Source organism: Oncorhynchus keta, chromosome 6, assembly GCF_023373465.1.
Source record: "Oncorhynchus keta strain PuntledgeMale-10-30-2019 chromosome 6, Oket_V2, whole genome shotgun sequence".
NCBI classification, from domain to species: domain Eukaryota; kingdom Metazoa; phylum Chordata; class Actinopteri; order Salmoniformes; family Salmonidae; genus Oncorhynchus; species Oncorhynchus keta.
In genome coordinates, this window is record NC_068426.1 from 35,177,178 (window position 1) to 35,193,110 (window position 15,933).

Consider the following 15,933-nt stretch of genomic DNA (forward strand, 5'->3'; position numbering starts at 1 on the left):
CACACACACACACACACACACACACACACACACACACACACACACACACACACACACACACACACACACACACACACACACACACACACACACACACACACACACGTGACGTGCAATGTCGCCCATACCTAAATCCGCCAATGTGTATGTGCACATATATTTTGCAATGCTCGCGCACACGACTCGAGCGGTGTGGTCAGCATGTTACTTTGAAGCAGTGTGCCGATGTTTGAATCACTTTATTAGTAGTAAGTCATCAATGATGTGCGAAGCTTCGTTTGATCACATGCTTTTTCAAATGGTGTATTGTGAAATGCGAGATCCCACTGATATCGCCGTGTTTCCAGAGCTTCTTCTATTAAACGGTGACCTACCGGACACAATACTTACAAACATATTCAGGATTTTGTACAAAAGTTGATGGGGTAGTTTAGCAGGTAGAGTAGGGAACATTCAGGGACGTGGTTATGAGCAGTGGAGGAGAAAGTACTCAATTGTCATACTTGACACTAGAAAATGACTCAAGTGAAAGTCACCAAGTAAAATACTACTTGAGTAAAAGTCTAAATGTATTTGGTTTTAAATATTCTAGTATCAAAAGTAAATGGAATTGACAAATTAAGCATTTGTGTTTAGTGGTCGAAACCTGTTGAAGACACACTATTTAGAACATTTGAAACCACACTTAATGCACCGTTGTTCAAAGCATTAGTTTAATTGAGTTTAGTATAAGCTTCTGTCTTAACCATCCTAGAAAATGCTATAGATTCCGTTTTTGAAAAATAGTAAACTTGATGGAAGATGCAAAACCTGGCATTCCAACTGTCTACAGGCCACTAAACCAACGATTTAACACAGCACCACGAAGTGTTGATGAAAAAACTGTAGAAAAAGACACATCTTTGATTTTTACACGTTGCTATTTTATTGCTGACCACCAGATGTCACTAATTTGCAGATTATGAAGCTCCAAGTAGCAAGCCTTCAGAAAGCCTTGGTTTCCCATCACTGTTCTAAAATGTGAATGCCACTGCTGATGCAGCCCTAATTCCCGCCAGCTCTGTAGTGTGCAGCAGCAGTCAATTAAGTCTCTGTAGAGAGTTACCACACCTTGCTCCAGGTTTATTTAGCCACCTGATGAGGTCAAAAGCATTTTCAGATTTTTTTCAATGTATTTTTATGTCACCTTTATTTAACCAGGTAGACTAGTTGAGAACACCTTTATTTAACCAGGTAGACTAGTTGAGAACACCTTTATTTAACCAGGCAGGCTAGTTGAGAACAAGTTTCTCATTTGCAACTGCGACCTGGCCAAGATAAAGCAAAGCAGTGCGACACAGACAACAACACAGAGTTACACATGGAGTAAACAATTAACAAGCCAATAAACAAGTCAATGACACAGTAGAAAAAAGAAAAGTCTATATACAGTGTGTGCAAAAGGAATGAGGAGGTAAGGCAATAAATAGGCCATAGGAGTGAATAATTACAATTTAGCAGATTAACACTGGAGTGATACATGAGCAGATGATGATGTGCAAGTAGAGATACTGGTGTGCAAAAGAGCAGAAAAGTAAATAAAATAAAAACAGTATGGGGATGAGGTAGGTAGATTGGGTGGGCTATTTACAGACGGACTATGTACAGCTGCAGCGATCGGGTAGCTGCTCAGATAGCAGATGTTTAAAGTTAGTGAGGGAAATAAATGTCTCCAACTTCAGCGATTTTTGCAATTCGTTCCAGTCACTGGCAGCAGAGAACTGGAATGAAAAGGCGGCCAAATGAGGTGTTGGCTTTGGGGATGATCAGTGAGCTGGAACTTGTGCTGTGGGTGGGTGTTGTTATCGTGGCCAGTGAACTGAGTGAGATAAGGCGGAGCTTTACCTAGCATAGATTTATAGACGACCTGGAGCCAGTGGGTCTGGCGACGAATATGTAGCGAGGGCCAGCCGACTAGAGCATACAGGTCGCAGTGGTGGGTGGTATAAGGTGATTTGGTAACAAAACGGATGGCACTGTGATAGACTGCATCCAGTTTGCTGGGAAGAGTGTTGGAAGCTATTTTGTAGGTTGTCACACATGATTGCCAATTTTTCTTCTTCCTCACTATAACAGGAAGCAGAAGCGGAAGACACATCCTGGTTGTAAACATTCGAGCTCTCTGCTTTAGGTGTTCTTTTTTGCCTTTGTGAATATATATTGAAAGGAGAGTCTTGATATTGTTTTACACTTGATTGAGTTTCCAACTAGCGTGTATTTAAAGGGAAATCAACTAAAAATGTCTCCACGTCATTGGATTTAAGTTAAAAGTTGGATGAAATAGATACGAAATGCCCTTAACGTTGATAACTTTTTGCAAATCCAATCACTTTTCCAAGTTTATTCAACATCATCAAATCTTTTGGGGGGTTGAAATGACATCGAAACCACTTTGATTCAACCATTTTTCCCCCAGTGGGTGGTTGGTTTTATTTTAGCATGGACTTTTCCGGCGTGTCAACTTGACACACACTGCTCATAAAGAAGATGTTGCTAAATATCCCCAAAATATCTCCAATTTATCGAAACAATTCAACGACTTTCACAGAATTGGAGAACTACAGCAATGTTCTGGTGAGAAAACTTAAAGAGGAAATATGTAAAGAAATGTTTCGATGCAGCATAAAACCTATGAAGGGATTTGGAGGGGAACACAAACACTATTTGTGTATTAATGAGCAGGCATGACATCACACATCACTCCAATAATCCAATCCATTTATAGTGTTTGAATGTTTGCACTTTTCAGAACCTACATCAACATAACTATGAAACTAAGTCAAAGTATTATATTGTGAGGTTATTATTATATTGACCAACAGCATACCACCCTGCATCTCACTGCTGGCTTGTGTCTGAAGCTAAGCAGGGTTGGTCCCTGAATGGGAGACCAGATGCTGCTCGATTTGGTGTTGGAGGAAAAATATTCCAATGCCCCAGGGCGACATTGCCCTGTTTAGGGTGCCATCTTATGGATGGCACGTTAAACAGGTGTCCTCACTCTCTGTGGTCACTAAAGATCCCATGGCACTTATTGTAAGAGTAGGGGTGTTCACCCCGGCGTCCTGGCTAAATTCCTAATCTGGTCCTCATACCATCATGGCCGCCTAATCATCCCCAGCTTCCAATTGGTTCATTCACCCCCCCTCCTCTCCCCTGTAACTATTCCCCAGGTTGTTGCTGTAAATGAGAATGTGTTCTATGTCCACTCACCTGGTAAAATAAGGGTTAAATAAAATCTAATTTTGTCCAAACATGATATATTTAAGCAATACCAAACCCCCGAGGTGCCTTATTGCTATTATAAACTGGTTACCAACGTACTCAGAGCAGTAAAAATAAATGTTTTGTCATACCAGTTGTATACGGTCTGATATACCACGGCTGTCAGCCAATCAGTATTCAGGGCTCGAACCACCCAGTTTATAATTCAATGTAAATGACAATTGGTGCTGGTGGACACTCCAGACTGAATCTGCCCTGGACTCTCTCTGGAGGATATGCGACAGGATGTGTGGCTCTGTGTCAGTCTGTCTGCCCCGGGACCCCAGGCCTTCCTCCTGGTCCTACCAGTAGAGCATTGTGCAGAGTCTCCAAGCAGGGAGCCAGGACCTCCAGCAGCTTGTAGAGAAATGTGGAAGCAGGTACCATGTTTTCAACATCAAGGACAGGGCCCGTGGCACTCAGGTCTCAGAGTTCTTGGAGCAGGTAGTGGAGATGTAGGCAGGAAACAGGAAGAGCTTCTACAGCAGTCAGATATAGTAGGAGGCAGAGGCCCAGGTCATAAAGAGATGAGACAGAGGGTTGAGAGGGAGCTGCAGGACTCTAAAGCTGAGGGGTGATATATGAGGAAGATACCAGAACACTCAGAGAAAGGCCCACTGAACTGGAGAGACAGGTGAAAGAAGATAGAGAGGAGAAGAGCTGGAGACGGAGCTGAAGAGAGAGTCTGATAGAAGGGAGGATATGGAAAGATTTAGAGAGAATGAGAGGAGGGAGAGGAAGGAGAGACGCACGCAGACTGAGGAGATCATGGAGAACCTTGAAGGAGAGGCCAGAGATGAAGCAGAGAGAAACCTGCTGAAGATCGTTCTACCTGAGTTACAGAGGAACGTCATGATCTCACAGACAAAGATGCTGAGGGAGTTCAGCAGACAGATGAAGGATAAAGATAGACTGGTGATGGAGAAGGATAGACAGACAGAGATGCTGAGGGAGTTCAGCAGACAGATGAAGGATAAAGATAGACTGGTGATGGAGAAGGATAGACAGACAGAGATGCTGAGGGAGTTCAGACAGAGATGCTGAGAGAGTTCACAGATGGAGGATAAAGATAGACTGGTGATGGAGAAGGATAGACAGACAGAGATGCTGAGAGAGTTCAGCAGACAAAGATGACTGGTGATGGAGAAGGATAGACAGACAGAGATGCTGAGAGAGTTCAGCAGACATGGAGGATAAAGATAGACTGGTGATGGAGAAGGATAGACAGACAGAGATGCTGAGGGAGTTCAGCAGACAGATGGAGGATAAAGATAGACTGGTGATGGAGAAGGATAGACAGACAGAGATGCTGAGGGAGTTCAGCAGACAGATGGAGGATAAAGATAGACTGGTGATGGAGAAGGATAGACAGACAGAGATGCTGATGGAGTTCAGCAGACAGATGGAGGATAAAGATAGACTGGTGATGGAGAAGGATAGACAGACAGAGATGCTGAGAGAGTTCAGCAGACATGGAGGATAAAGATAGACTGGTGATGGAGAAGGATAGACAGACAGAGAGACTGAAACAGATCTCAGGAAGAGGTCTATATTACAAGTGTGAGAGCAAGGTAGGAGTGTCACTAGCTTTATTTTGCCAACCCTTCAGCGATCAAAGTTCACCGGCATACCGCTGTAAATGTTGAAGACTTAAACATACAGTATCTCTACAGCAGTCTGATTGTGTACAGACGTGCAGCATGCCGCTCACGTGAGATAATATATAATAAATAATAATATATGCCATTTAGCAGACGCTTTTATCCAAAGCGACTTACAGTCATGTGTGCATACATTCTACGTATGGGTGGTCCCGGGGATCGAACCCACTACCCTGGCGTTACAAGCGCCATGCTCTACCAACTGAGCTACAGAAGGACCACGAGATTTGGTTCCCGGTTTCGGAGACTACTCTACATTGAAGGATTTAATGAGTGATGCATGTGTATATGATGTGCTTGTTCGTTGAATCATTTAGTAATCAGTGATATGAATGAAGCTTACATTTTGCACTGTGTTGTCTCCCATTGATGCGGGGACTCTATCCTAATGGGACACTGACAATCGCCACCTGAGACTGATGTTGTTTAAAAAAGAAAAAAAGAAAGTATTTATTTTGTAAGACATTTCTTGTTTTTTTTAAAAAAAGGGTTCTCTACAGTACAGAGCTGACGTGTTGCTTTCATCAGTGAGCTCGTGTAGCAATGGGTCTCTCACCACCAGGTGTCTCTGTTACAACAGGGGCTGGAGGAACTGTGAGGAGTAACGAGCAGCAGTAAGCCAGACTTACCAGTGGCAGTCTGTGGGGGTTCTTCTCCGAGGGATATATCAAACCTGATTTATTTATTATGCACGCAAACATCGATCTATGGTATGTCCAAGCGGACAGATATTACAACAAGTATGAGTGGAGGGCCACCGTAGTGTCGGGGACAGTTCAAGTGTGCATCGTGTTAACGGTGTTAACACAGTTGCTATGCAGTTATCTTTGCTGTGGCGTTGTGCGTGTGCGTGTGTGTGTGTGTGTGTGTGTGTGTGTGTGTGTGTGTGTGTGTGTGTGTGTGTGTGTGTGTGTGTGTGTGTGTGTGTGTGTGTGTGTGTGTGTGTGCGCTGGTGACTGCAAACGTCTCTTCCCCAGTCACCACCACACAGAGAGACAGACAAGGTTATAAAAGAGTATGCTTCAATGTTTTAAAGCCAGTGGTTGGCATACACTCAGACCTGGCAGTGTGTTTCCGTGTGTGTCTGTCTCACCATGGTGTTGTCATGGTATTTATGGAGGGGACGACAGAGAGAGAGAGAGAGAGAGAGAGGGGATGGGAGAGACAGGGGGGAACAGAGAGAAAGAGAGTATAAATAAAATCAAAAAATTGTCTGGCACGTCTCTGATGTTCTGTCTTTATTTTGAAGGAAAATAACATGATGAATTATTTATGAGTTATCAAGAGATAAATGAGGAGAGAACAGAGTGTGGGGCCCGGGGAACGACAAGGGGGAGCAGGAAGAAAGTGAAGTCAGGGAAACTGCATTGAATCAGTAATTGCTAGCCTCTCTCTCTCGCTCATCATGTTTAACACAACAGTGAGGTGAGAGACCTGTTCCTGCAGCCATCCGTGAAATCTTCCGCCATGCGAGAGGGAGGAAAGAACCACTGAAATATTAGGGACAGACTACACAAAGAGGAGAGAGTAACACCCTAACACAAACACATTTACTCTCTCTCACAAACGCACACGCAAGCAGGCCCATATGTGCGAGAAAAACCCCCCACACAGATTTACTCCACAGCCACTGTAATCTGCTCCATGGAGACTCAGATCTGCAAGAATTACAGAGGAAGGGAAGGGAATACTAGCAGGAGGCAACAAGCTCTCTCCTAAAGCCCTGACTCCTATCCATCCCTCTCTCAAGCCGAGTATCCTCACCTGACTTGTGACATTCCAGCAAAACAAAAAAAATTACATTTTTAGCTATGAATCCTTGAAGGAACACAAAACCACAGAGATACAGGTTGAACTCTTGTATTCAAAGACATTTACAGAACATTTCAGCCTCGTAAAAATCTACAATGGAAAGTATATTAGAAATCAATGAAGACATCTAAAAGGAAAGCTTGGGTCAGAGGCTACATCTGCGTGAGGCTCTGTTACGTTCATCAGAAAACAGAAGAAAAAGAAAGATAAACATTATTTTTTTTTGGTTTAAAGTGCATTTGAAAAGAATCTCAGTCCACTTCAACATAATAAACTGCTCTCTCTGAAAGTTACGGTACAGACACACTCAAAAGCACACGCATCAATTGTCCAGATGTCTTGTAGTCATGTCCAGCACACTGTAGTGTCATTAAATGTCTGTGTTTGCTGTCCCTGCAATCTATGTCAAGGTCCCTGTATGTATGAGTGTGTGATCATTAGTGAGGGCAAACACACTTAGGGTGGTGATTATGCAACACACAAACACACACACACACGATGATTATGTTTATGTTGTCGTGACTCATACAGCCTTAACCGCCTGTTATCTATCTTTTAACTCATGTCTTTGAGTGAGTATGTGTGCGTGCGTGCGTGCGCGCGCGCGTGTCTTAAATGAACCAGCAACATGCATCAGCTTACCAAACACTCCTCCACAACATACAGAGTGATGCACCATGGGGCACCAAGGCAAGGGGGAGATCGTCATATCACAGATAGAAACACAACGTAACATATCTAGAGTTGGCGCCTCTTCTTTTCAGATGAATTAAAAAGGATTGGAAACAAAACCAGAAATAAAACCGTGATTCTCTCCTCACCTAGCTGCGAGGAGCAAAATGGCTACGTGCGTGTATGTGTCACTGTGTGAGTGTCACTGTGTGAGTGTGTGTGCGTGCGTGGGTGGGTGTTTAGCCCTTGGAGTTGATGGTTGAAACAGTATATTCTTGGCAAGGAAATCATCCAGAGATGCTGAGTCAAATGTGTCTTGTCAAATTGTTGTGTGCGATTTGAACGGCTGGTGACGGCAGTCTTAACTCCTCCGTGTGTGTGTGTGTGTGCATGTGTGTCGTGTTTCTTTTCCATGGCATGTTTTGTACTCTGACTCGGTGAAGTGTGTTGGAAGTACCTACACCATAATTACATCTATTACTGAAACAGGAATTCAAATTCAGGATTTCTTATTTCAGCGTATGAACATCTACAACAAGTATGAGGCAGGGTTATTCCCAACCCTTCAGAATAACAATGCCCGGTTTCTCAGTACCGTATTTCTCAGTACAGTATTTGTTTTACAGCAGCACAGTAATTTGTCAGAATACAGTAAGCATGTGAGTAAAGCGTGTGAGTACAGTGGAGAGAAAGGATGACAGTTCAAGTCTGGGAGCTGGAGTACAGAAGCTTCCCTCAATCTAACCCTCTTCCATCTGATCCAGGACCTGTTATCCTTTTATCCCCTCTGATCTACAGCCTGATCGTTTCTGCTTAAGACAACTCCTTGTGGTTGTCATACCAACCGGTCCGACTAACAGTACTTTACAGTAGTATTCTTTTCATCATTCTGTCTCTCTGTAAACATTTATTCTCTCGCCAATACATTCAGATTCCAATCTATTATCCTCCATGCCCGATTAACCATGAGAACTGGAGCTATATCAATATGTGATACAGGAGTATCAACAGCGTGACCAGATAGACTGTGGAATAGAAACATCGTCAATATTATATGACCCTCTGTAGCACGCCTACACATGTCGGATCTTAAATTTGACCCCTTTTTGGTCGCAGAAGGAGAATAATCCTGCAGCAAAAGGGGATGTGAATGTCTGAAGAAATATTTAGAATCACCGCCAGGGGACAACTGGAAGCGGCGTTTGTTTATTTGTCACGTTTGCTGAATACAACAGGTATTCATTCACCTTAGGGTGAAATGCTTACTTACAGGCTCTAACCAATAGTGCAAAAAAAGGTATTAGGTGAACAGTAGGTAAGTAAAGAAATAAAACAACAGTAAAAAGACAGGTTATATACAGTAGCGAGGCTGTAAAAGTAGCGGGGCTACATACATTGTAGCTTAGACTGCAGTTCCGCTGGGCACCAGTTCAAGTAGCCTATGTAGGCTACCTGCAGGATACAGCACGTCTCGTGTGAATTCTTATGTGGATTATAATAAATGTAGATTTTATTTTGTCAGGGAAAATCTTTATTTTTATTTTTATATCAATTGTTTTATTATATGTTCAAGGCAAACAATGCAGTACATTTCCACTTCTCTTTAACTCCCGCAGCTTCCCCGTCTTCCCCAGCTTCCCCGTCTTCCTCAGCTTCCCCAGCTTCCCCGTCTTCCCCAGCTTCCCCGTCTTCCCCGTCTTCCCCAGCTTCCCCGTCTTCCCCAGCTTCCCCAGCTTCCCCGTCTTCCCAACACTGTTCTACCTCTACAATAAAAGCTACACAATTACGAACATGTAAAAAAAATACCTTTTAGAAAGAATAAGTCATTGGACAATAACAATTTGATTGTGAGCACACGTCCAACATAAAACCTGATTAGGCTAAATATAAGGTAGGCTAAACTGATTCATAGAACATGAACAAATCTAGCAAGCAACAATATATGCTATGTTCCACCATTGAAAGAGAAAACCAACAAAGAAATAGAAAATAAACTCTGTATGCTGGAATTCAGGTCGAAGAGTTTGAGTAGGAAATGAAACACTTCGGGAGGACTTTTAACTCTTGAATACATTGCAAGTTTTCCCTTTGACCTTTGACTCACACACTGAATGAGTGGGAAAGTTCCACCATTGGATCGTTCATTTTTCAATGAATTTAGGCACGCAAGTTCATTTAAAAAAAATTCAAGAAGTAAAAGGAATAGTGTGATAATTTACACATCAAAGAAAAGTGTCTCAGCCCAACAACATTTTCTTTGGATAGGCTGAAATGCAACATCTTGACACCTTGACGAGATGAAATGTTAAAGCCATTCAATACAGGCTTTAAAATCCATAATAAGGATGACTTCAAATGCCGGCATCAAACTGGAAGTACAGTAGGCTTATGCTACTGTAGACGGACCATAACTACTTAGCAATGGAAATCTCACTAAAAGTAAGGGATATCCACACCAGACCATAACTATATTGTCTTCAGAAAGTATTCACACCCCTTGACTTTTTCCACATTTTGTTGCGTTCAATTGAGATTTTGTGTCACAGGCCTATACACAATACCCCATTATGTCAAAGTGGAATTATGTTTTTAGAAATGTTTACAAATGAATAACAAAATGAAAAGCTGAAATGTCTTGAGTCAATAAAGTATTTAACCCCTTTGTTATGGCAAGCCTAAATACGTTGAGGTGTAAAAATGTGCTTTAAAAGTCACATAAGAAGTTGCATGGACTGACTCTGTGTGCAATAATAGCGTTTAACATGATTTTTAAAGGACTACCTCATCTCTGTAACCCACACATACAATTATCTGTAAGGTCCCTCAGTTGAGCAGTGAATTTCAAACAGATTCAACCACAAAGACCGGGGAGGTTTTCCAACGCCTCACAAATAAGGGCAGCTATTGGTAGATGGTAAAAAAAAAAACAGACATGGAATATCCGTTTGAGCATGGTAGTTATTAATTACACTTTGGATGATGTATCAATACACCCAGTCACGACAAAGATACAGGCGTCCTTCCTAACTCAGTTGCCGGAGAGGAAGGAAACTGCCCCGGGATTAAAACATTTACAGAGTTTAATGGCTTGTGATAGGAGAAAACTGAGAATAGATCAACAACATTGTAGTTACTCCACAATACTAACCTAAATGAAAGAGTGAAAAGAAGGAAGCCTGTACAGAATACAAATATTACAAAACATGCATCCTGTTTGCAATAAGGCACTAAAGTAAAACTGCAAAGAATTTGTCAGAGAAATGAATTGTATATCTTGAATACAAAGCATTATGTTTGGGGGAAATCCAACAAAACACATCACTGAGTACCACTCTTCATATTTTCAAGCATAATGGTGGTGGCATCATGTTATGGGTATGTTTGTCATCGGGAAGGATACAAAATAAATGAACTGGAGCTAAGCACAGGTAAAATCCTGTAGGAAAACCTGGTTCAGTTTACAATCCAAAAGACACGAGGAGACAAATGCACTTTTCTGCAGGACAATAGCCTAAAACACATGGCCAAATATACACTGGAGTTTCTTACCAGGTGAATGTTCCTGAGATGCAAAGTTACAGTTGTAATCACTGCCAAAGGTGACTTTAACATGTATTGACTCAGGGGTGTTAAATACTACATTCAATGTTTCTGTATTTCATTTTCAATACATTTTCTAACATTTCTAAAAACATGTTTTCTCTTTGTCATTATGGGGTATTGTGTGTAGATAGGTGAGAGAGAAAAACAAAATCTATGTAATCATTTTTGAATTCAGGCTGTAACACAACAAAATGTGGAACAAGTCAAGGGGTATGAATACTTTCTGAAGGTATTGTAAATAGCCTAACTATAAAACATGGGCGAGCATCCACACTGGAGGAAGGTTTATCGTTCTACAGTAGGCCTACATCTGTCAATCAACCGATGGCTCAAGACAGCTCATCAACTCAGCCAGGGAAACACAAACAGTAGGCTATTATCGGTTCTCACACCTTTCATTACAGTATGTAACAATGGACAGGCTAATGGGTAGCATAAAGAGTGTATTAGAATATAATCAAAAAACAAGAGGCCTATTGCAAACCATTGATGGCACTAGATTATCGTCAGTTGATGTCTCGTTAAACCATCAATAACAGCTAAATTAATCAGCTAAATTAATCCGCACAGCTGATCTCAATTGCATCCATATTGGTTACCTCATTATTGCGCCCTAAACAATTTCTGTGTTACCTTAGTCCTGCTTACAACCAAAGTCTTTAAAGAGAAATTGCCCCTAAAAAATAACTAATCCCTTTGAAAACAGCCTCTGTGGCATCAAAACATTTTATTTATTTGTGTATCTTTATTTAACCAGGCAAGTCAGTTAAGAACAAATTCTTATTTTCAATGACAGCCTAGGAACAGTGGGATAACTGCCTGTTCAGGGGCAGAATGACAGATTTGTACCTTGTCAGCTCGGGGGTTTGAACTTTGCAACCTTCTAGTTCCTAGTCCAACGCTCTAACCACTAGGCTACCCTGCTGTCAGAAACATTTATTCTAGTGACAACATTGACTACAAACTGTAAATAGGATAATTTTTGACATAAAGTTAGTCTCATCTAAAAAGGAGTTTGGAACCTGGGTGAGTCACATCGAGTAAATGTTGGGTTGGGTTTGGATGACAGTGTCCACGTTTACATGCACACCAATATCCCGTTATTATTCAGGATACTCAAGTATTCTGCTTTCTAAGTTGACGGATGTAAACATCATATCCCGTTTACAATAACCTGGGAAAAAGCTTGTTGATTTTAGACGGGATACTGTGGCATATGTAAACTTCTTATCCGGCTTGCTGTTGTTTTTCACAGTCTGCGCAGGTTCAGTTTCGCATATCATGGGTGTTGTGTGATGATGTTTTCATCTGATTAGAATATTATAATTTCCGACAATTGGTCAGCCATATGATATTTTCGGACATTTGGTCAGCCATTTGTTTGTCGGGCTATAGTTAGACAGGACAGAAGAAAAGCTGCATGTAAGCCTAACTTGTTTCCCCAGAAGTCTCTACTAAATAAAGTAGTCCTCACCAGAATAATGTTTTACATTGATATAATGAATGCATCAGTAATCTAGTTAACACAGGTAAAATTGTCTGTTTCATTCCAGGGACCTGGGAGAAATAACAAGAATTTGAAAACAGTGGAAATATTGGTCCTGTGCAAAATGTCCAATGTCATCAGTTTGACTGGTTTTATGAACATGAAAAAGCTGAGAAAATGATGAAAGACTTCAGTTCATCTTGGGTGCATATTTTATGTGGTCGAAATACTGTCTGCTTGCATAACAGTGGCAAAGAAAGATGGCACATTACATGCGCATTTGCATTTTCTCAAGAGATGCTGAAAAGAATCATATTTCTCCTCTCTTGTTCCCAAGACAAAATTAGCATTTGCTGTATAATTTTTCTGCAAGAAGTGCATAATTACATTATATATTATATGACGCTGCGTGAGCCTATAGTCAGTGTCCATATTTCAGTTACTATTCCATTTAACCCATACAGTATGAACTTAAATGAGGAATATTCTGTTTTATTCATGGTAATACACGTTCAAAGGATCACGGCCTTTTGAGACTGAAAAGCTCTATATTGATGAACCATGCCTTCAGGATTAGGTTGGACAATGCATGCTTCCAGCAGGATGCACAGCCAAGCCAACTATGGTTTGCAAGTCCTACCGAAGGGACCCTAGTATCCTGCTGCCTAGTCACCTTACCCCTACCTATATGTACACATATACAGTGCATTCGGAAAGTACTCAGACCCCTTGACTTTTTCCACATTTTTGTTACGTTACAGCCTTATTCTAAAATTGATGAAATCATTTTTTTGTTCTCATAATACCCCATAATGACAAAGCAAAAACTGATTTGTAGAATTGTATGACATTTACATAAGTATTCAGACCCTTTACTCAGTACTTTGCTAAATCAGCTTCGGCTGCGATGACAGCCTCAAGTCTTCTTGGGTATGACGCTTCAAGCTTGGCACACCTATATTTGATGATTTTCTCCCATTCTTCTCTGCAGATCCTCTCAAGCTCTGTCAAGTTGGATGGGGAGTGTCACTGCACAGCTATTTTCAGGTCATTCAGGACATTCAGAGACTTGTCCCGAAGCCACTCCTGCGTTGCTTGGCTGTGTGCTTAGGGTGGTTGTCCTGTTGGAAGGTGAACCTTAGCCCCAGTCTGAGGTACCGAGGCGTGGAGCAAGTTTTCATCAAGGATTCTTTGTACTTTGCTCAGTTCATCTTTGCCTCGATTCTGGCTGGTCTCCCAGTCCCTGCCGCTGAAAAACATCCCCACAGCATGATGCCACCGCCATGGTTCACAGTAGGAATGGTGCCAGGTTTCCTCCAGACGTGACACTTGGCATTCAGGCCAAAGAGTTCAATCTTGGTTTCATCAGACCAGAGAATCTTGTTTCGTTATAATCATTGAACAGTGCAGAGAAAACCACAAGTCCAAATCCCTATCTCCATCCATGGCTAATTTAGGAAAATGACCATTTTAGCTAGACGGCTAGCTAGTCACCGGAGGACAACACAACGAGATGCAACAATTCAACTTTTTCTGTCAATGGCGTATGCTCTCAATGGGATTTGATAGGAGTGACGATTTCCCGATTGACTGACCTTCATGTCTTAATGTAATGATGGACTGTCATTTCTCTTTTCTTATTTGAGCTGTTCTTGCCACAATATGGACTTGGTATTTTACCAAATAGGGCTATCTTCTGTATACCCCCCTACCTTGTCACAACACAACTGATTGAATCAAACTCATTGAGAAGGAAATTAATTCCACAAATTAACTTTTAACAAGGCACACCTGTTCATTGAAATGCATTCCAGGTGACTACCTCATGAATCTGGTTGAGAGAATGCAAGAGTGCGCAAAGCTGTCATCGAGGCAAAAGGGTGGCTACTTTGAAGAATCTCAAAGATATTTTGATTTGTTTAACACTTTTTTTGGTTACTTCCATACGTGTTATTTCATAGTTTTGATGTCTTCACTATTATTCTACAATGTAGAAAATAGTACAAATAAAGAAAAACTATGGAATGAGTAAGTGTGCCCAAACATTTGACTGGTACTGTATATTTTGGGAAGCCTGGCTTCCCTTGGCACCCATGAATAGACACCACTGATTATACCTAAAGCGGACATTGCCATTGGCTGCACCACTGATTATACCTAAAGCGGACATTGCCATTGGCTGCACCACTGATTATACCTAAAGCGGACATTGCCATTGGCTGCACGGAGTCGCATTAACAGAAATCCCATGCAGCCCTGTTTACAAGTTGGAACACTGGAATTTGAGATGTACTATACATCTCGATGAGGATGATAGAAAGCCTCATTATTTAGTTTCATGATTTTCAATTATTTCTATATAGCGTACACTTCCTCGTTCTGAATTTCATAATTCAAGGGTGGCAGGTGTGGCTTCATGACAATGATTGCAAGAGCAGCTGCTCACCATTTGATGGCTCGGGTGCAGTTCCATCTCCAACAACGCCAAATCATTGGCTATGCGGGTGTCTGCTTTCTCCGGTTAACGATTGATCCGATTGAACCCAGGCCTCTGTCCTTTTCGAACAGACTAAGGGTGAGTTATGTGTTTAACAAGCATTCAGTACAATTGAAATCAAGCGTTTCCTCATCTACCACGGCAAATCGACTGTGGCATTTTTACCCCCAACACTTTGTACGAATGGAAACTAATGTTGGCGTAGCCTACTGTTATTATTTGATATTCATCTTCACAATTCCTATTTGTGTTACCCATTAAATACAAAAGTCTTTCAAATATTAGTGTCTGGTATGGTCTCTTAAAAAAAAAAAAAAATCTACGTGTCTTTGAAATGTGTAAGTATTTGAAATGTGTAACTAAATCAAGTCAATCGGGTGGTTTGAATGATATGTGTCAGAAGGATGTGGCTGTCAGAAGGGTGTGTGCCAGAACCAAGCCCGCTAGACCACCCAATGCCACAATTGAACTACATTTCGATAGTTGATTCGTAACCTTTTTGCCTTTGTATTCTTTATCAGTCGCTCTCTTACCTTAACGCTCCATTCCTCACTACTCTCAATTTCACCTTAACATCTCATGTTATAGGCCTATGTGTGCAATTCGTTTTGATAGGCTACAGTAGGCTATAGTTTGGATGTAGCCTACTGTACGGCTGCATTTCGGATACACTTGACATTTTTGTACACTTGACACTTTTGTACATTTGAATGTTGGAGTAATAGGACCTATTACTACAGTAGCAGTAGGGGGGTACTGTCTGGTGCTTCAGTGTTTGAGCAAGCGAGAGAGGGACAAAAGAGTGATCAAATTCAAATCCGACATCTGTACTACAGTGGTGAGTTCATATATGCACTAGGATCCTGTTCTAGTTCAGCACTCAGGGCCCAGGAGTTAGG